This window comes from Canis lupus, chromosome 3 (assembly GCF_011100685.1).
Source record: "Canis lupus familiaris isolate Mischka breed German Shepherd chromosome 3, alternate assembly UU_Cfam_GSD_1.0, whole genome shotgun sequence".
NCBI lineage: Eukaryota > Metazoa > Chordata > Mammalia > Carnivora > Canidae > Canis > Canis lupus.
This window is the reverse complement of record NC_049224.1, coordinates 1-21,414: the sequence shown is the minus strand read 5'-3', so window position 1 is coordinate 21,414 and position 21,414 is coordinate 1.

Here is a 21,414-nt window from a genome sequence, read left to right as displayed (position 1 = left end):
TCTGCCTTTGACTTAGGGTGTGATCCTGGAGTCTGGGATCGAGTCCCATATTGGGCTCCTGGTGGGGAGACTGCTTCTCTCTCTGCATAATTTTCTGTCTCTCTCTCTGTCTGTCTCTCTGATAAATAAAATTATTATTAAAAAAACAACATCCATCTGTACGCTGCCTACAAGATGCTCACCTTAAACCTATAGACAGAAACAGATTGAAAGTCAGGGGATGGAAAATCATCTATCACACTAATGGATATCAAAAGAAAGGTGGAGGACCCATACTTATATCAGACAAACGAGATTTGAAACCAAATCCTGGGGGACATCTGGTGGCTCAGTGGTTGAGCATCTGCCTTCAGATCAGGGGGTGATCCTGGGATCCCAGGATCGAGTCCCACATCGGCCTCCCTTTGGGGAGCCTGCCTCTCACTCTGCTATGTTTCTTCCTCTGCTCCTCTGTGTATCTCTCATGAATACATAAATAAAATACTTAAATTTCAAACAAGAAAGAACAAATACTATAAGAAGAGATGAAGAAGGGTATTATTTCATAATTAAAAACCTCTCTATCAAGATCAAACAACTAAATATTTATGCTGCCAACATGTGAGTAACTAAATATAGAAACCAATTAACAACAAACATAGAGGAACTTACTGATAATAATACAATGACAGGGGATTTTAACACCCACTTATGGCAATGGACCGATCATCTATGCAGAAATAATAGGGGAAAAATAGCCTTGACACACTGGACCACAGGGACTCAAGAGATATAGTCTGAACATTTCATCCGAAAGCAGAATACACATTCCTTTCAAGTGCACATGGGACATTCTCCAGAACAGATCATATCATGGCCCACAAATCAGCCCTCAACAGGTACAACAGGTACAAGAAAATTGATATCACGCTGTACATTTTCAGAACACTACGCTATGAAACTCGAAGTTGACAGTAAAAAAAAAAATTGGATAGACCAAAAATACGTGGAGATTATCAACATCCTACTAGAGAATGAATGGAGCAACCAGGAAATTAAAGAGGAAATTTAAAAGAAATGAAAATGAAAACATTTTTCTCCAAACCTCTGGGATGTAGCAAAGGCAGTCCCATGGGAAGTATATAGCAATATAGGCCTACCTCAAGAAACAAGAAGTCTCCAATACACAACCTAACCCTACACCTAAAGGAGCTGGTAAGGAATAGTAATCAAATCCTAAAGCCTACAGAAGAAGGGAAAAAATAAAGATGAGAGCAGAAATAAACAATACAGAAACAAAACAGTAGAATGGAATAAGGAAACTAAGAGCTGGTTCTTCAAAATAATTAATAAAATGGATCAAGCCTTAGCCAGCCTTATCAATGAGAAAAGAGAAATGACATAAATAAATAAAATCACAAATGAGAGAAGGGAGATCACAATCAACACCAGAAAAATAGGACAATGATAAGGGAATACTATGAAATTATATGCTAACAAACTGGGAGACCTGGAATAAATGGACAAATCCCTAGAAATGTGCAAACGAGCAAAACTGAAATAGGAAGAAATAGAAAATGTGAACAGACCCATAACTAGCAAAGGAATTGAACCAGCAAAGCACCTGGGTGCCTCAGTGATTGAGCATCTGCTTTGGCTCAGGTCATGATCCTGGGGACCTGGGGGATCAAGTCCCACATCAGGCTCCCCACATGGAGCCTCATTTTCCCTCTGCCTATATCTCTGCCTCTCTGTGTCTCTCATGAATACATAAATAAAATCTTTAAAAAAGAAAAAAGATAAGAAGATGAGAAAGGACCCAAATAAAATCACAAATGAGATAAGAGAAATAACAACCAACACTACAGAAATACAAACGATTATAAGAGAACATTATGAAAAATTATATGCCAGCAACCAAGAACCTGGAAGAAATAGATCAATTCCTGGAAATATATAACATAGCAAAAATGAAAAAGGAAGAAATAAGAAACTTGAACAGACAGACAACCAGCAAAGAAATTGAATCAGCAATCAAGAATCCCCCAACAGGAGACCCTAAGGTCAATAGAACAGAATGGAAAGCCGAAACAAGATACAAACCTGTAACTCTATGATCCATTAATCAACAAAAAGGCAGGAAGGAATATCCAATGGCACAAAGACAGTCTCTTCAACAAACCCTAACCCTGACCGCAGGATAAGAACAAATGGTGTTGGGAAAACCAGGCAGCCACGTGCAGAAGAATGAAACTGGACCACTTTCTTACACCATATATATAAAAAATAAATTCAAAATGGATGAAAGACCTAAATGTGAGACCTGAAACTACACAAAGAAGAAAAGATAGGCAGCAACGTCTTTGACATTGGCCATTGGATGTTCTTTCTAGATATGCCTCTGAGGTGAGGGAAACAAAAGCAAAAATATACTATTGGGACTTCATCAAATTGAAAAGCTTCTGCAAAGTGAAGGAAACAACCAAAGCTAAAAGGCAACATACAGGAGGAGGGGCAAGATGGCGGAAGAGTAGGGTCCCCACGTCACCTGTCCCCTCCAAATTACCTAGATAACCTTCAAATCATCCTGAAAATCTTCAAATTCTGCCTGAGATTTAAAGAGAGACCGGCTGGAATGCTACAGTGTGAAAAGTTCGTGATTCTATCAAGGTAGGAAGACGGGAAAAAGAAATAAAGAAACAAAAGGCATCCAAGGTGGAGGGGCCCCGCGAGGAGCTGGGCTAAGGCCGGGTCGAGTGCCCCCAGGACCGGAGAGCTCTGTCCCAGAGAAGCAGGATCTGCACCAATCTTCCTGGGCAGAATGGTTCCCGCAGGGAGTCAGAGCAGGACCCCAGGAGGGCGGGGATGCCCTCGGGCTCCCTGGGACACTAACTGACACCTGCACTCCCAGGAGAGTGCACCAAGCTCCCTAAGGGCTGCAGGGCACATGCATTGACTTGGGAGCAGCTCAGAGGGGCTGGGGCAGCGGCTCTGTGCCTAGGGGGCTGCGCGCCCCGGGAGCAGCTTGGCGGCGGTGCCTCTGGCATAGGAAGACGCTCCGTGCGGAGGGGGCTGTGCAGCTCCGGGAGCAACTCAGAGGTGCTTAGGCGGTGGCTTCCTGAGGGGGCTGCGCGGCCGGGAACAACTCCGAGGGTCTGGGCGCTGGCTCCGGGGAGAGGCGGCTGCATGGCCAGGAGGGCGAATCCAAGAGCGCAGGCCCAGGAGCACAGGGCGCCGGGACACAGCCCAGGATCCGGCCTCCCCTGGAACAGGCAGATGCCGAGAGGGCCCAGGACAGCAAGGACGCTCCTGCCCATAGCTGAGCAGATCAGAAATCAGCCCCGGAGCCTCCAGGCCCTGCAGACTGCCTGCTCAGGAGTTACTACAGGGGCTGAATCCAGGTTTGCAGAGCTGGCCGCTGTCACTGGGGTTTTTCCTCATGGGGCCTCATGGGATAAACAATCCCCACTGAGCCCTGCACCAGGCAGGGGGCAGAGCAGCTCCCCCAGGTGCTAACACCTGAAAATCAGCACAACAGGCCTCTCCCCAGAAGACCAACTAGACGGACAAGTTCCAGGGGAAGTCAAGGGACTTTAAGTATACAGAATCAGAAGATACTCCCCCATGTTTCTTTTTATTTCTGATTGCTTCCCCCACCCTTTTCCCCCCTTTCTTTCTATTTCTTTCTCTTTTTATTCCTTTTTTTCTTCTTTCTTTCTTTATTCTTTTTTCTTTTTCTCTTTTCTTTCCTTCTTTTTCTCCTCTCTTTTTCTCCTTTTCCCAATACAATTTGTTTTGGCCACTCTGCACTGAGCAAAATGACTAGATGGAAAACCTCACCTCAAAAGAAAGAATCAGAAACAGTCCTCTCTCCCACAGAGTTACAAAATCTGGATTATAATCCAATGTCAGAAAGCCAATTCAAAAGCACGATTATACAGCTACTGGTGGCTCTAGAAAAAAGCATAAAGGTCTCAAAAGACTTCATGACTGCAGAATTTAGATCCAATCAGGCCGAAATTAAAAATCAATTGAATGAGATGCAATCCAAACTAGAAGTCCTAAGGATGAGGGTTAATGAGGTGGAAGAACGAGTGAGTGATGTAGAAGACAAGTTGATGGCAAAGAGAGAAACTGAGGTAAAAAGAGACAGACAATTAAAAGACCAGGAAGACAGATTAAGGGAAATAAACGACAGCCTGAGGAAGAAAAACCTACGTGTAATTAGGGTTCCCGAGGGCACCAAAATAGACAGAGGGCCAGAATAAGTATTTGAACAAATCATACCTGAAAACTTTCCTAATCTGGGAAGGGAAACAGGCATTCAGATCCAGGAAATAGAGAGATTCCCCGCTAAACTCAATAAAAACCGTCCAACACCTCGACATTTAATAGTAAAGCTTGCAATTTCCAAAGATAAAGAGAAGATCCTTAAAGCATCAAGAGACAAGAAATCCCTGACCTTTATGGGGAGGAGCATTAGGGTAACAGCAGACGTCTCCACAGCGACCTGGCAGGCCAGAAAGGGCTGGCAGGATATATTCAGGGTCCTCAATGAGAAGAACATGCAACCAAGAATACTTTATCCAGCAAGGCTCTCATTCAAAATGGAAGGAGAGATAAAGAGCTTCCAAGACAGGCAGGAACTGAAAGAATATGTGACCTCCAAACCAGCTCTGCAAGAAATTTTAGGGGGACTCTTAAAATTCCCCTTTAAGAAGAAGTTCAGTGGAACAATCCACAAAAACAAGGACTGAATAGATATCATGATGACACTAAACTCATATCTGTCCATAGTAACTCTGAACGTGAACGGGCTTAATGACCGCATCAAAAGGCGCAGGGTTTCAGACTGGATAAAAAAGCAGGACCCATCAATTTGCTGTCTAAAAGAGACTCATTTTACACAGAAGGACACCTACAATCTGAAAACTAAATGTTGGAGAACCATTTACCATTCAAATGGTCCTCAAAAGAAAGCAGGGGTAGCCATCCTTATATCAGAAAAACTAAAATTTACCCCGAACACTGTAGTGAGAGATGAAGAGGGACACTAAATCGTACTTAAGGTATCTATCCAACAAGAGGACTTAACAATCCTCAATATATGCCCCGAATGTGGGAGCTGCCAAATATTTAAACCAATTAATAACCATAGTGAAGAAATACTTAGATAATAATACACTTATACTTGGTGACTTCAATCTAGCTCTTTCTACCCTCGATAGGTCTTCTAAGCACAACATCTCCAAAGAAACCAGAGCTTTAAATGATACACTGGACCAGATGGATTTCACAGAAATCTACAGAACTTTACATCCAAACTCAACTGAATGCACATTCTTCTCAAGTGCACATGGAACTTTCTCCAGAATAGACCACATACTGGGTCACAAATAGGGTCTGAACCGATACCAAAAGATTGGGATCGTCCCCTGCATATTCTCAGACCATAATGCCTTGAAATTAGAACTAAATCATAACAAGAATTTTGGAAGGAGCTCAAACATGTGGAGGTGAAGGATCATCCTGCTAAAAGATGAAAGGGTCAACCAGGAAATTAAGGAAGTATTAAAAGATTCATGGAAACTAATGAGAATGAACATACAACCATTCAAAATCTTTGGGATGCAGCAAAAGCAGTCCTAAAGGGGAAATACATCACAATACAAGCATCTATTCAAAAACGGGAAACTACTCAAATACAAAAGCTAACCTTACACATAAAGAGGCTAGAGGAAAAAAAAGCAGATAGATCCTACTACACCCAACAGAAGAATAGAGTTAATTAAAATTCAAGCAGAACTCAAGGAAATCGAGACCAGAAGAACTCTGGAACAGATCAACGGAACGAGGAGTTGGTTCTTTGAACGAATTAATAAGATAGATAAACCATTAGCCAGCCTTATTAAAAAGAAGAGAGAGAAGACTCAAATTAATAAAATCATGAATGAGAAAGGAGAGGTCACTACCAACACCAAGGAAATACAAACGATTTTAAAAACATATTATGAACAGCCATACACCAATAAATTAGGCAATCTAGAAGAAATGGACGCATTCCTGGAAAGCCAGAAACTACCAAAACTGGAACAGGAAGAAATACAAAACCTTAACAGGCCAATAACCAGGGAGGAAATTGAAGCAGTCATCCAAAACCTCCCCAGACACAAAAGTCCAGGGCCAGATGGCTTCCCAGGGGAATTCTATCAAACGTTTAAAGAAGAAACCATACCTATCCTACTAAAGCTGTTTGGAAAGATAGAAAGAGATAGAGTACTTCCAAATTCGTTCTATAAGGCCAGCATCACCTTAACTCCAAAACCAGACAAAGACCCCACCAAAAAGGAGAATTACAGACCAATATCCCTGATGAACATGGATGCAAAAATTCTCAACAACATACTAGACAATAGGATCCAAAAGTACATTAAGAAAATTATTCACCATGACCAAGTAGGATTTATCCTCGGAACACAAGGCTGGTTCAACACTCGTCAAACAATCAATGTGATTCATCATATCAGCAAGAGACAAACCAAGAAACATATGATCCTCTTATTAGATGCAGAGAAAGCATTGGATAAATAGAGCATCCATTCCTGATCAAAACACTTCAGAGCATAGGGAGAGACAGAATATTTCTCGTCATCTTAAAAGCAATCTAGGAAAAGCCCACAGCAAGTATCATTCTCAGTGGGGCAGCACTGGGAGCCTTTCTCCTAAGATCAGGAACAAGACAGGGATGTCCACTCTCACCACTGCTATTCAACATAGTCTGGAAGTCCTAGCCTTAGCAGTCAGACAGCAAAAAGACATTAAAGGCATTCAAATTGGCAAAGAAGTAGTCAAACACTCCCTCTTCTCAGATGACATGATACTCTACATAGAAAACCCAAAAGCCTCCACCCCAAGATTGCTAGAACTTATACAGCAATTTGGTAGCGTTTCAAGAAAGAAACTCAATGCCCAGAAATCAATGACATATCTATACACTGACAATGAGACTGAGGAAAGAGAAATTAAGGAGTCAATTTCATTTACAATTGCACCAAAAAGCTTAAGATACCTAGGAATAAACCTAACCAAGGAGGTAAAGGATATACCCTAAACAATAGAACACTTCTGAAAGAAATTGAGGAAGACACAAAGAGATGGAAAAATATTCCATGCTCGTGGATTGGCAGAATTAATATTATGAAAATGTCAATGTTACCAAGGACAATGTATACGTTTAATGCAATCCCTATCAAAATACTATGGATTTTCTTCAGAGAGTTAGAACAAATTATTTTTTTAGATTTGTGTGAAATCAGGAAAGATCCTGAATATCCAGGGGAAATTTAAAAAGAAAACGATATCTAGAGGCATCACAATGCCAGATTTCGGGCTGTACTACAAAGCTGTGGTCAAGACAGTGTGGTACTGGCACAAAAACAGACACATAGATCAATGGAACAGAATAGAGACCCAGAACTTTATGTTCAACTAATATTCGATAAAGGGGGAAAGACTATCCATTGGAAGAAAGACAGTCTCTTCAATAGATGGTGGTGGGAAAATTGGACATCCACCTTCAGAAGAATGAAACTAGACCACTCTTTCACCATAAACAAAGATAAACTCAAATGGATGAAAGATCAAAATGTGAGACAAGAGTCCATCAAAATCCTAGAGGAGAACACAGGCAACACCCTTTTTGAACTCGGCCACAGTAAATTCTTGCAAGATTCATCCACGAAGGCAAAAGAAACAAAAGCAAAAATGAACTATTGTCACTTCATCAAGATAAGAAGCTTTTGCACAGCAAAGAATACAGTCAACAAAACTAAAAGACAACCTACAGAATGGGAGAAGATATTTGCAAATGACATATCAGATAAAGGGCTAGTTTCCAAGATCTATAAAGAACTTCTTAAACTCAACACCAAAGAAACAAACAATCCAATCATGAAATGGGCAAAAGACATGAACAGAAATCTCACAGATGAAGACATAGACATGGCCAACATGCACATGAGAAAATGCTCTGCATCACGTGCCTCAGGGATATAAAAAATCAAAAATACAATGAGATACCACCTCACACCAGTGAGGATGGGGAAAATTAACAAGGCAGGAAACCACAAATGTTGGAGAGGATACGGAGAAAATGGAACACTCTTACACTGTTGGTGGGAATGTGAACTGGTACAGCCCCTCGGAAAACTATGTGGAGGTTCCTCAAAGAGTTAAAAATAGACCTGCCCTACGACCCAGCAATTGCACTGTTGGGGATTTACCACAAAGATTCAGATGCAATGAAATGCCGGGACACCTGCACCCCGATGTTTTTAGCAGGAATGTCCACAATAGCGAAACTGTGGACGGAGCCATGGTGTCCATTGAAAGATGAATGGATAAAGAAGATGTGGTTTATGTATACAATGGAATACACTCAGCCATTAGAAACGACAAATACCCACCATTTGCTTCAACGTGGATGGAACTGGAGGGTATCATGCTGAGTGAAGTAAGTCAATCGGAGAAGGACAAACGTGTGTTCTCATTCAATTGGTTAATATGAATAATAGTGAAAGGGAATATAAGGGAATGGAGAAGAAATGTGTGGAAAATATCAGAAAGGGAGACAGAATATAAAGACTCCTAACTCTGAGAAAGTAACGAGGGAGCTGGAAGGGGAGGAGGGCGGGGGGTGAAGGTGAATGGGTGAAGGGCAGTGAGGGGGGCCCTTGCTGGGATGAGCACTGGGTGTTATTCTGTTTGTTGGTAAATTGAACACCAATAAAAAATAAATTTATTTTTAAAAAAGTTCAAATAACTAAATATTTAGGCTGCCAACATGAGAGTACCTAAATATAGAAACCAATTAACAACAAACGTACAGGAACTCACTGATAATAATATAATGACAGGGGATTTTATCACCCACTTATGGCAATGGACGGATCGTCTATGCAGAAAATCAACAGGGGAACAATAGCCTTGACACACTGGACCACAGGGACTCAACAGATATAGTCTGAACATTTCAACCTAAAGCAGAATACACATTCCTTTCAAGTGCACATGGGACATTCTCCAGAACAGATCATATCATGGGCCACAAATCAGCCCTCAACAGGTACAACAGGTACAAGAAGGATGGTATCACACCCTGTACATTTTCGGACCACGACGCTATGAAACTCGAAGCTGACACTAAGAAAAAAAATTGGATGGGATCCCTGGGTGGCGAAGCGATTTGGCGCCTGCCTTTAGCCCAGGGTGTGATCCTGGAGACCCGGGATCGAATCCCACGTCGGGATCCCGGTGCATGGAGCCTGCTTCTCCCTCTGCCTGTGTCTCTGCCTCTCTCTCTCTCTCTCTCTGTGACTATCATGAATAAATAAATAAAATCTTTAAAAAAAAAGAAAAAAATTGGACAGACCAAAAATACGTGGAGATTATGAAGATCCTACTAGAGAATGAATGGAGCAACCAGGAAATTAATGAGGAAATTTAAAACAAATGAAAATGAAAACATGTTTCTCCAAACCTCTGGGATGTAGCAAAGGCAATCCTAAGAGGGAAGTACATAGCAATACAGGCCTACGTCAAGAAACAAGAAGTCTCCAATACACAACCTAACCCTACACCTAAAGGAGCTGGAAAAGGAATAGAAACAAAGCCTATAGCCTACAGAAGAAGGGAAAAAATAAAGATGAGAGCAGAAATAAAGAATGCAGAAAAAAAAACAGTAGAATGAAACTAAGAGCTGGTTCTTCATAATAATTAATAAAATGGATCAAGCCCTAGCCAGCCTTATCAACGAGAAAAGCGAAAACCTAAATAAATAAAATCACAAATGAGAGAAGAGAGATCACAATCAACACCAGAAAAATAAGACAATTATAAGGGAATTCTATGAAAGATTATACGCTAACAAACTGGGAGACCTGGAATAAATGGACAAATCCCTAGAAATGTGCAAACGTCTCTACCTCTCTCTCTGTGACTATCATAAAAAAAATTAAAAGTTAAAAATAGAGCTACCCTACGATTCCAAAATTGCACAGCTAGGTATTTACCCTGAGGATACAAAAGTAGTTTAGTAGATTCGAAGAGGAACACGCAGCCCAGTGTTGGTAGCAGCTTTATCAACAACAGCGAAACTGTGTATAGAGCCCAGATGTCCATCAACAGATGAATGGGCAGAGACAATGTGGTAAATATACACACTGCAACATCACTCGGTCATCAGAAGGGATGAAATGAAGCCATTTACAATGAAGTGGGAGAAGTGAAAGGGACTTATGCTAAATGAACTCAGTCAGTCAGAGAAAGACAGATACCAAATACCATACAATTGCATTCACATGTGAATTTTAAGAAACCAAACAAACTGGCAAAGGGGCGAAGGGGGGGATGAGAGATGCAAACCAAGAAACACACTCTTAACCACAGAGAATAAACTAATAAATACCAGAGGAAGGTGGAGGGGATGGGGAATCAGGGGATGGGGAATCAGGGGATGGGGACAGTGGAGGTCAACTCTGACTGTTCCTGTGAAGCATCTAGGGCAAGAAGGAGGTGCTCATGGGTCCCTTGAGTTCTAGCCCTGGGCTGGGACATGGAAGAAACGTGAGTCTACTAGACAAACCAGACCCAGGGGGGTGGTTCCCGGCATAAGCTGAATGAGCAAACCAGAGATTCCAAAGGAAATGTGCTCTGATACAACTGATTTTTTAACTTTTTAATTTAAAAACCCAATTAATTATGGAGTGTGATTATACTTTCAGAGGAAAGAATTCAGGGATTCCACCAGTTGGAGTAACAGCAGGCCCATGACATCACGTGCCCTCCTTCATCGCGTCCCCCTGTTATCCCTCCCCATGTACTCTCAGTTCCTTTCCTATCTTAAGAGACTGTATTTCCTGCATCTGTTTTCAATCTTATTTGTTTTTCCTTCCCTTCACAGTAGTTCATTGCTTTGCTTCTATAATTCCCTCTATGAATGACACCACACGGTCATTCTCTTTCCGACTGACTTATTTCACTTAACATGATCCCTTTAGTTCAATCCACATCATTGCAAATGGCAAGATTCCTTCTCTTTGATAGCGGAGTACCATTCCTCCTCTCTATGACCATCATCTATCTCCAATCCTCTTTATCTATCATCTGCTGAGGGCACCGAGGCTCCTCCCTCAGTGTGGCTACTGTGACCCCGGCTGCTGTGTACATTGGGTGCAGGTTGTTCCTAGTCTCACACCATCTTTATCTTCTTATTTCTCTCCCCTTCCCCTGCTGGTCCCGCGAGGGCGGCTCTATTTGTAAATTCCTGAGAGCCCTCCACACTGTTTCAGGGTTGCTCGCACCACTGCGTCCCGCCCACAGTGGAAGAGGGTGAGTAGATTTGGTGACTTAAAAGTCTTCCACATTATTCGCTTTCGGTCCTTGTCCTGCCATGTCCTATCGTCCTTAAGATTATTCTCGGTCTGGGAAGCCGGGTTGTTGGGGGCTCCTTTCAGTGAAGATGTTTCTCTGAAGCTAACAGCCCCAGCTGGAGCCTGAATGGAGGCGGTGGGGCCCATGGAGCCCCCTGCTGCCTCCTGCACAGGCCTCCTGCCCAGCGCCCTGACACCCCAGAACCCTAACCAACCCTCCCAAGGGGCATGCATGTGCAGTAGGCCTCCTCTGCCTGCACTAACAGGAACCAGCCTGTGCTGGGGAGGTCTGAGGAGGACGTGGGGACGGGTCTACGCTGATGAGCTGCAGCCTCCTCAGGACCCACAGGGAGTCTTCAGGGGGAAATTGGGCCACGTTCATGCTGACAGGAGCCTGGTCTCCTCAGGCCGTGCAGTGAGGCTTTTGGAAAATGTGGGCCGGCATCCTGACATGAGACCCTGGGCCACCTCAGGACCCGCAGGGAGGCTTCAGGAAGATGTGGGCCCTCATCCACGCTGACAGGAGCCCTCAGCCACCTCAGGACCTGCGTGGAGGCTTCAGGAAATTGTGGGCCCACATCCACGCTGACAGGAGCCCCTGAGCAGCCTCAGGACCTGCGGGAAGGCTTCAGGAAGATATGGGCCCTCATCCACGCTGAGAGGAGCCCCTGAGCCGCCTCAGGACCTGCGAGGAGGCTTCAGGAAGATGTGACGCTGTGTCCAGTCTGGCAGGAGCTCCCGGGCCTCTCAGGACATAAGTTGAGGCTTCTGGAAGCTGGGGGCTGCATTCATGGTTACAGGAGCCCCAGCCTCCTCAGAACCCTCGGTGACGCTTCGGGAGGACTTGGGGCCACAGGGACACAACAGGACGCTGACTTCCTCAGGACCCTCGGTGTAGACTTGGGGAAATATGGGGATGTGTCCATGCGGACAGAAGACCCCAGCCTTGTCAGAGCCTGTGGTGAAGCCTAAGAAAGATGTGGATGCCGAATCCACACTGACAGGATTCTCTGGCCTCCTCAGGATGCACTGTGAAGGATTGGAATGATTTGCGGCCACGTCCATGCTGACAGGAGCCCCCAGCCTCCTCAGGTCTTATGGTGAGGCTGAGGAAAATGTGGGGCCACGTCAAGACTGAGAGGACCCCCGTCCTCCTCAGGACCTGCACTTTGGCTTCGGGACACATGGAGCTGCGTCGAGGCTGACAGGAACCCACAGCCTCCTCAGTACGCCCGGTGAGTTTTCAGGGGCCATGGGGCCATGTCTAGGCTGACAGGAGCCCCCGGCCTCCTGAGAACCTGCTGTGAGGCTTTCAGAGGATGTGAGGCATACTCCACGGTGACAGGAGACCCGGCGTACCTCAGGACCCGCTGACTATGACTCTGGAACACGTGGGGCCACGTGCGCACTCACAGGAGCCCGGCTTCCTCAGGACTCCCTGGAGGACTCTGGACGCGCCTTTGGGGGCCACGTCCATGTCAAAGGGACTCCTCAGAACCATAGAGTAAGTGAATGGGTAGAATGAATGGTAGGGTTAGTGGAGGGGAGGCAGTTGGTGCTTAGGCTTAGGTTAGATGTTAGGGGTTAGTGATTATGCTTATGGTTATGGATTAGAGGTTAGGGTGAGGGATAAGTGTAAGGGTCAGTGGTTAGGAGTTAGGATGGGGGTTTGGGTTAGGGACAGGAGTTAGAGTTAGGGTTAGGGTTTAGACTTTAGGAATTAGGGCAGGAGGTTAGGAGTTGGGGTTTGGATTATGGTGAGAGTTAGGGTTGGGGTAGGTTTGCAATTAGGGTTAGGGGTTAGGGTGTGAGTTAGGGTTAGGGTTAGGGGTTAGAGTTAAAGTTAGGGCTAGGTTTAGGGTAGGGCGAGGGTTAGGTTTAGTGTTTGGTTAGGGGTTAGGGTTAGGGTCAGGCAGGTCACGTCAGGTACGGTTTTGGAAAAGGTAAGAGAGGGTTGGCAGTGGTTAGGGATTAGTTTTAGGGTACGGGTTAGGGTACAGTTTGGGGTATGAGATAGGATTAGTATTGAGGGTTAGGGTTAGGGTCAGGTTTGGGTTAGGATAGGATTTGAGTACATTAAGTTAAGGTTTTGTTAGAGGTTGGGTTAGGGTTAGATTTAAGGTAAGGGTCAGGGTTAGGGTTTAGAATAGGTTTAAGAGTTAGGGTGAGGTTTGGCGGAAGGTTCAGTGAAGGTGTTTTCGGTCTTGGGGTTTGTGTTTGGTTTTTGATTAGTGATAGTTCTTGTTTAAGGGTTGTTAACATTAGGCTTAAGTGTAGGGTTAGGTATGCCTGTGTATGGTTAGAGTTTGTGTCTTGTCATGTGCCTGCACTGGGACTCCTAGCATCTTGGGCAGTTTAGTTTTATGCACTCTATTTAGGTTTTGGGCTCAAAGATAACCTGACTCCACCAAGTCAGTGACCTCCCTGGAGAATACATATCCAGTCTTCTGCTGGGGTCAGAATAGGCATGGCAGGCTTCTCCTGAGGTGAGTAAAGGAGGGCATTTGTGGCTCTAAAGACTCTGTTTGGATTTTCAGTTGCATTTCTGATTTTATCTCTTCTGTGCACATGTTTCCTCTATACTACCAATTATTATTTTAAAGTTTTACTTGAAAAAAAAAGTTTTACTTGAATTCCTCTTTGTAAACACAGTATGATATAGTTTCAGGTTTACCACATAGTGATTCAACCCTTGATACAACGTCCCTGGTATGTCCTCCGTTGATATGTCGTCTTTCATTCCATTAGTTCTAATCCACAGAGCCGCATGCCCATGAGTCACAGGAGTCGCCGGGACACAGCCAGGATACCTGCCTCCCCTGGAACAGGCATTCAGAGTGCCCAGGACAGCAAGTACGCTCCTGCCCATAGCTTGACCCAATATCAGAAAATATCCAGACCCGGACCTCCAGGCCCTGCATATGCCTGCTCAGGAGTTACTACAGGGGCTGAATCCAGGTTTGCAGAGCTGGCGCTGTCACTTGGGGGTTTTTCCTCATGGGCCGCATGGGATAAACAATCCCCACTGAGCCCTGCACCAGGCAGGGGGCAGGCAGCTCCCCCAGGTGCTAAACCCTGAAAATAAGCACAAACGGCTCTCCCCAGAAGACCAACTAGACGGACAAGTTCCAGGGGAAGTCAAGGGACTTTAAGTATACAGAATCAGAAGATACTCACTCCCCATGTTTCTTTTTATTTCTGATTGCTTCCCCCCCCACCTTTTCCCCCCTCTTTCTTTCTATTTCTTTCTCTTTTTATTCCTTTTTTCTTCTTCTTCTTTCTTTATTCTTTTTTCTTTTTCTCTTTTCTTTCCTTCTTTTCTCCTCTCTTTTTCTCTTTTCCCAATACAATTTTGTTTGGCCACTCTGCACTAGAGCAAAATCTAGATGGAAAACCTCACCTCAAAAAAGAATCAAAAACAGTCCTCTCTCCCACAGTACAAAATCTGGATATTAATCCAATGTCAAAAAGCCAATTCAAAAGCACGATTATACAGCTACTGGTGGTCTACGAAAAAAGCATAAAGTCTCAAAAGACTTCATGACTGCAGAATTTAGATCCAATCAGGCGAAATTAAAAATCAATTGAATGAGATGCAATCCAAACGTGAAGTCCTAAGGATGAGGGTTAATGAGTGAGAAGACGAGTGAGTGATGTAGAAGACAAGTTGATGGCAAAGAAGAAAATGAGGTAAAAAGAGACAGACAATTAAAAGCCCAGGAACACAGATTACAATAAGAAAGACTAACATAGGCCTAGATTAATTATTGTTCCCCGAGGGCCACCCAATACGAGCCGGCATAAGTATTTTGAACAAATCATACCTGAAAACTTTTCCTAATCTGGGGAAGGGAAACAGGCATTCAGATCCAGGAAATAGAGAGATTCCCCCCGCTAAACTCAATAAAACCGTCCCAACCTCGACATTTAAAATATACAAAGCTTCCAGATTTTCAATAACAAGATACTCTTAAACATCAAGAGACAAGAACACTCGCCTAACCCCTTACCTGTTATGTTATAGCATTATGCATGGTAACAGCAGACGTTCTCACACAGCGACCCTGGCAGGCCAGAAAGTGGCTCAGATTATATTCAGGGTCCTCATCAAGAACATGCAACCAAGAATACTTATCCAGCAGGCTCTCATTTCAAAATGGAGAGAGATAAAGAGCTTCCAAGACAGGCAGGAACTGAAAGAATATGTGACCATCCAAACCAGCTCTCGCAAGAAATTTAGGGGGACTCTTAAAATTCCCCTTTAAGAAGAAGTTCAGTGGAACAATCCACAAAAACAAGGACTGAATAGATATCATGATGACAACTAAACTCATATCTGTCCATAGTAACTCTGAACGTGAACGGGTAATGACCGCATCAAAAGGCGCAGGTTTCAGAACTGGATGAAAAAAGCAGGACCCATCAATTTGCTGTCTAAAAGAGTTACTCATTTGTAAAGCAAGGACACTACAAAATCTGAAAACTAAATGTTGGAGAACCATTTACATTCAAATGGTCCTCAAAAGAAGAGGGGTACCATCCTTATAATCAGAAAAACTAAAATTTACCCCAACACTGTAGTGAGAGATGAAGAGGGACACTAATCGTACTTAAGGTATCTATCCAAAACGAGGACTTAACAATCCTCAATATATGCCCCGAATGTGGGAGCTGCCAAATATTTAAACCAATTAATAACCATAGTGAAAATTACTTAGATAATAATACACTTATACTTGGTGACTTCAATCTAGCTCTTCTCTACCCTCGATAGGTTTCTAAGCACAACATCTCCAAGAAACCAGACTTTAAATGATACACTGACCAGATGGATTCCACAGGAAATCTACAGAACTTTACATCCAACTCAACTGAATGCAACATTCTTCTCAAGTGGCCACATGGAACTTTCTTCCAGAATAGACACATACTGGGTCACAAATAGGGTCTGAACCGATACCAAAAGATTGGATCGTCCCCTGCATATTCTCAGACCATAATGCCTTGAAATTAGAACTAAATCATAACAAGAATTTTGGAAGGAGCTCAAACATGTGGAGGTGAAGGATCATCCTGCTAAAAGATGAAAGGGTTCAACCAGGAAATAAGGAAAGTATTAAAAGATTCATGGAACTAATGAGAATGAACATACAACCATTCAAAATCTTTGGGATGCAGCAAAACGCAGTCCTAAAGGGGAAATACAATCACAATACAAGACATCTATTCAAAAACGGGAAACTACTCAAATACAAAGCAACCTTACATAAAGAGGCTAGAGGAAAAAAAAGCAGATAGATCCTACTACACCACAAGACACCCACAGAGATAGAGTTAATTAAAATTCAAGCAGAACTCAAGGAAATCGAGACCAGAAGAACTGGAACAGATCAACGGAACGAGGAGTTGGTTCTTTGAACGAATTAATAAGATAGATAACCATTAGCCAAGCCTTATTAAAAAGAAGAGGAGAGAAGACTCAATTAATAAAATCATGATGAGAAAGGAGAGGTCACTACCAACACCAAGGAATACCAACGTATTTTAAAAAACATATTATGAAACAGCCATACACCAATAAATTAGGCAACTCTAGAAAGAAATGGACGCTTCCTGGAAAGCCAGAAACTACCACACTGGAACACAGGAAGAAATACAAAACCTTAACAGGCCAATAACCAGGGAGGGAAATGAAGCAGTCATCCAAACCTCCCCAGACACAAAAGTCCAGGGCCAGATGGCTTCCCAGGGGAATTCTATCAAACGGTTTAAAGAAGAAACCATACCTACCTACTAAAGCTGTTGTGAAGATAGAAAGAGATAGAGATACTTCCAAATTCGTTCTTAAGGCCAGATCACCTTAACTCCAAAAACCAGACAAAGACCCCACCAAAAGGAGAATTGACGACCAATATCCTGATGAACATGGATGCAAAAATTCTCAACAACATACTAGACAATAGGATCCAAAAGTACATTAAGAAAATTATTCACCATGACCAAGTAGGATTTATCCTCGGAACACAAGGCTGGTTCAACCTCGTCAAACAATCAATGTGATCATCATATCAGCACAAGACAAACCAAGAAACATATATCCTCTTATTAGTATGCAGAGAAAGCATTGGATAATAGAGCATCCATTCCTGATCAAAACACTTCAGAGCATAGGGAGAGACAGAATATTTCTCGTCATCTTAAAAAGCAATCTAGGAAAAGCCCACAGCAAGTATCATTCTCAGTGGGGCAGCACTGGGAGCCTTTCTCCTAAGATCAGGAACAAGACAGGGATGTCCACTCTCACCTATGCTATTAACATAGTCTGGAAGTCCTAGCCTTAGCAGTCAGACAGAAAGACATTAAAGGCATTCAAATTGGCAAAGAAGTAGTCAAACACTCCCTCTTCTCAGATGACTGATACTCTCTACATAGAAAACCCAAAAGCCTCCACCCCAAGTATTGCTAGAACTTATACAGCAATTTGGTAGCGTTTCAAGAAAGAAACTCAATGCCCAGAAATCAATGACATATCTATACACTGACAATGAGACTGAGGAAAGAGAAATTAAGGAGTCAATTTCATTATTCACAATGCAACCAAAAAGACTAAGAGATCACCATAAATAACTAACCAAGGATATTAAGGATATCCCTAAACTAATAGAACATTCTGAAAGAAATTGAGGAAGACACAAAGAGATGGAAAAATATTCCATGCTCGTGGATTGGCAGAATAATATTATGAAAATGCAATGTTACCAAGGACAATGTATACGTTTAATGCAATCCCATCAAATACTATGGATTTTCTTCAGAGAGTTAGAACAAATTATTTTTTTTAGATTTGTGTGAAATCAGGAAAGATCCTGAATCCAGGGGAAATTTAAAAGAAAACGATATTAGAGCATCACATGCGAGATTTCGGGCTGTACTACAAAGCTGTGGTCAAGACAGTGTGGTACTGGCAACAAAACAGACACATAGATCAATGGAAACAAAATAGAGACCCAGAACTTTATGTTAAACTAATATTCGATAAAGGGAAAGACTATCATTGAAGAAGAAAGACAGTCTCTTCAATAATGGTGGTGGGAAAATTGGACATCCACCTCAGAAGAATGAAACTAGACCACTCTTTCACCATAAACAAAGATAAACTCAATGGATGAAAGAAATCAAAATGTGAACAAGAGTCCATCAAAATCCTAGAGGAGAACACAGGCAAACACCCTTTTTGAACTCGGCCACAGTAAATTCTTGCAAGATTCATCCACGAAGGCAAAAGAAACAAAGCAAAAATTGAACTATTGTCACTTCATCAAGATAAGAAGCTTTTGCACAGCAAAGAATACAGTCAACAAACTAAAAGACAACCTACAGAATGGGAGAAGATATTTGCAAATGACATATCAGATAAAGGGCTAGTTTCCAAGATCTATAAAGAACTTCTTAAACTCAACACCCAAAGAAAACAAACAACAATCCAATCATGAAATGGGCAAAAGACATGAACAGAAATCTCACAGATGAAGACATAGACATGGCCAACATGCACATGGGAAAATGCTCTGCATCACGTGCCTCAGGGATAAAAAATCAAAAATACAATGAAGTATACACCTCACACCGTGAGGATGGGGAAAATTAACAAGGCAGGAAACCACAAATGTTGGAGAGAGGATCGGAGAAATGGAACACTTTACAACTGTTGGTGGGAATGTGAACTGTAGCAGCCCCTCGAACATTGGAGGTTCCTCAAAGAGTTAAAAATAGACCTGCCCCTACGACCCAGCAATTGCACTGTTGGGGATTTACCACAAAGATTCAGATGCAATGAAATGCCGGGACCCTGCACCCCGATGTTTTTAGCAGGAATGTCCACAATAGCGAAACTGTGGACGGAGCCATGTGTTGTCCATTGAAGATGAATGATAAAGAAGATGTGGTTTTATGTATACAATGGAATACACTCAGCCATTAGAAACGACAATAACCACCCATTTTGCTTCAACGTGGATGGAACTGGAGGGTATCATGCTGAGTGAAGTAAGTCAATCGGAGAAGGACAACGGTGTTCTCATTCAATTGGTTATATGAATTAGTGAAAGGGAATCTAGGGAGGGAATGTGTGACAATATCGAAAATGTCTCTATCTCAGCTCCTAACTCTGAGAAAATAACGAGGCTGGAAGGGGAGGAGGGCGGGGGTGAGGTTGAATGGGTGATAGGGCAGCTGCTCTGATGAGCACCTTTGTGTTATTCTTTTTTTTTTTTACAATTACACCAATAAAAACTTATTATTTTTAAACGTTCAAATACTACATTGTGAACGCTGACCTAGTCCTTTGGAACCTCTGTACCTTCAGCTGATAATCTTACAGTGGGATTTTATCACCCACTTATGGCAATGGACGGACTCGTCTATGCAGAAAATCAACAGGGGAACAATAGCCTTGACACACTGACCACAGGGACTCAACAGATATAGTCTGAACATTTCAACCTAAAGCAGAATACACATTCCTTTCAGTGCACATGGGACATTCTCCAACAGATCATATCATGGGCCACAAATCAGCCCTCAACAGGTACAACAGGTACAAAAGGATGGTATCACACCCTGTACATTTTCGGACCACGACGCTATGAAACTCGAAGCTGACACTAAGAAAAAAAATTGGATGGGATCCCTGGGTGGGCGAAGCGATTTGGCGCCTGCCTTTAGCCAGGGTGTGATCCTGGAGACCCGGGATCGAATCCCACGTCGGGATCCCGGTGCATGGAGCCTGCTTCTCCCTCTGCCTGTGTCTCTCTCTGCCTCTCTCTCTCTCCTCTCTTGTGACTATCTGGATAAATAAAATAAAATCTTTAAAAAAAAAGAAAAAATTGGACAGACCAAAAATACGTGGAGATTATGAAGATCCTACTAGAGAATGAATGGAGCAACCAGGAAATTAATGAGGAAATTTAAAACAAATGAAAATGAAAACATTTTCTCCCAAACTCTGGGATGTAGCAAAGGCAATCCTAAGAGGGAAGTACATAGCAATACAGGCCTACGTCAAGAAACAAGAAGTCTCCCATACACACAACCTAACCCTACACCTAAAGGAGCTGGAAAAGGAATAGAACACAAAGCCTATGCCTACAGAAGAAGGGAAAAAATAAAGATGAGAGCAGAAATAAAGAATGCAGAAAAAAAAACAGTAGAATGAAACTAAGAGCTGGTTCTTCATAATAATTAATAAAATGGATCAAGCCCTAGCCAGCCTTACAACGAGAAAAAGCGAAAACCTAAATAAATAAAACACAAATGAGAGAAGAGAGATCACAATCAACACCAGAAAAATAAGACAATTATAAGGGAATTATTTGAAAGATTATACGCTAACAAACTGGGAGACCTGGAAATAAATGGACAAATCCCTAGAAATGTGCAAACGTCTCTACCTCTCTCTCTTGTGACTATCATAAAAAAAATAAAAGTTAAAAATAGAGCTACCCTACGATTCCAAAATTGCACAGCTAGGTATTATTACCCTGAGGATACAAAGTAGTTAGTAGATTCGAAGAGGAACACGCAACCCAGTGTTGGTAGCAGCTTATCAACAACAGCGAAACTGTGTATAGAGCCCAGATGTCATCAACAGATGAATGGGCAGAGACAATGTGGTAAATATCCACACTGCAACATCACTCGGTCATCAGAAGGGATGAAATGAAGCCATTTACAATGAGTGGGAGAAGTGAAAGGGACTTATGCTAAATGAACTCAGTCAGTCAGAGAAAGACATACCAAATACCATACAATTTGCATTACATGTGAATTTATAAGAAACCAAACAAATGGCAAGGGGCGAAGGGGGGATGGAGATGCAACCAAGAAACACACTCTTAACCACAGAGAATAAACTAATAAATACCAGAGGAAGGTGGAGGGGATGGGGAATCAGGGGATGGGGAATCAGGGGATGGGGATAGTGAGAGTCACTCTGACCCATTACCAA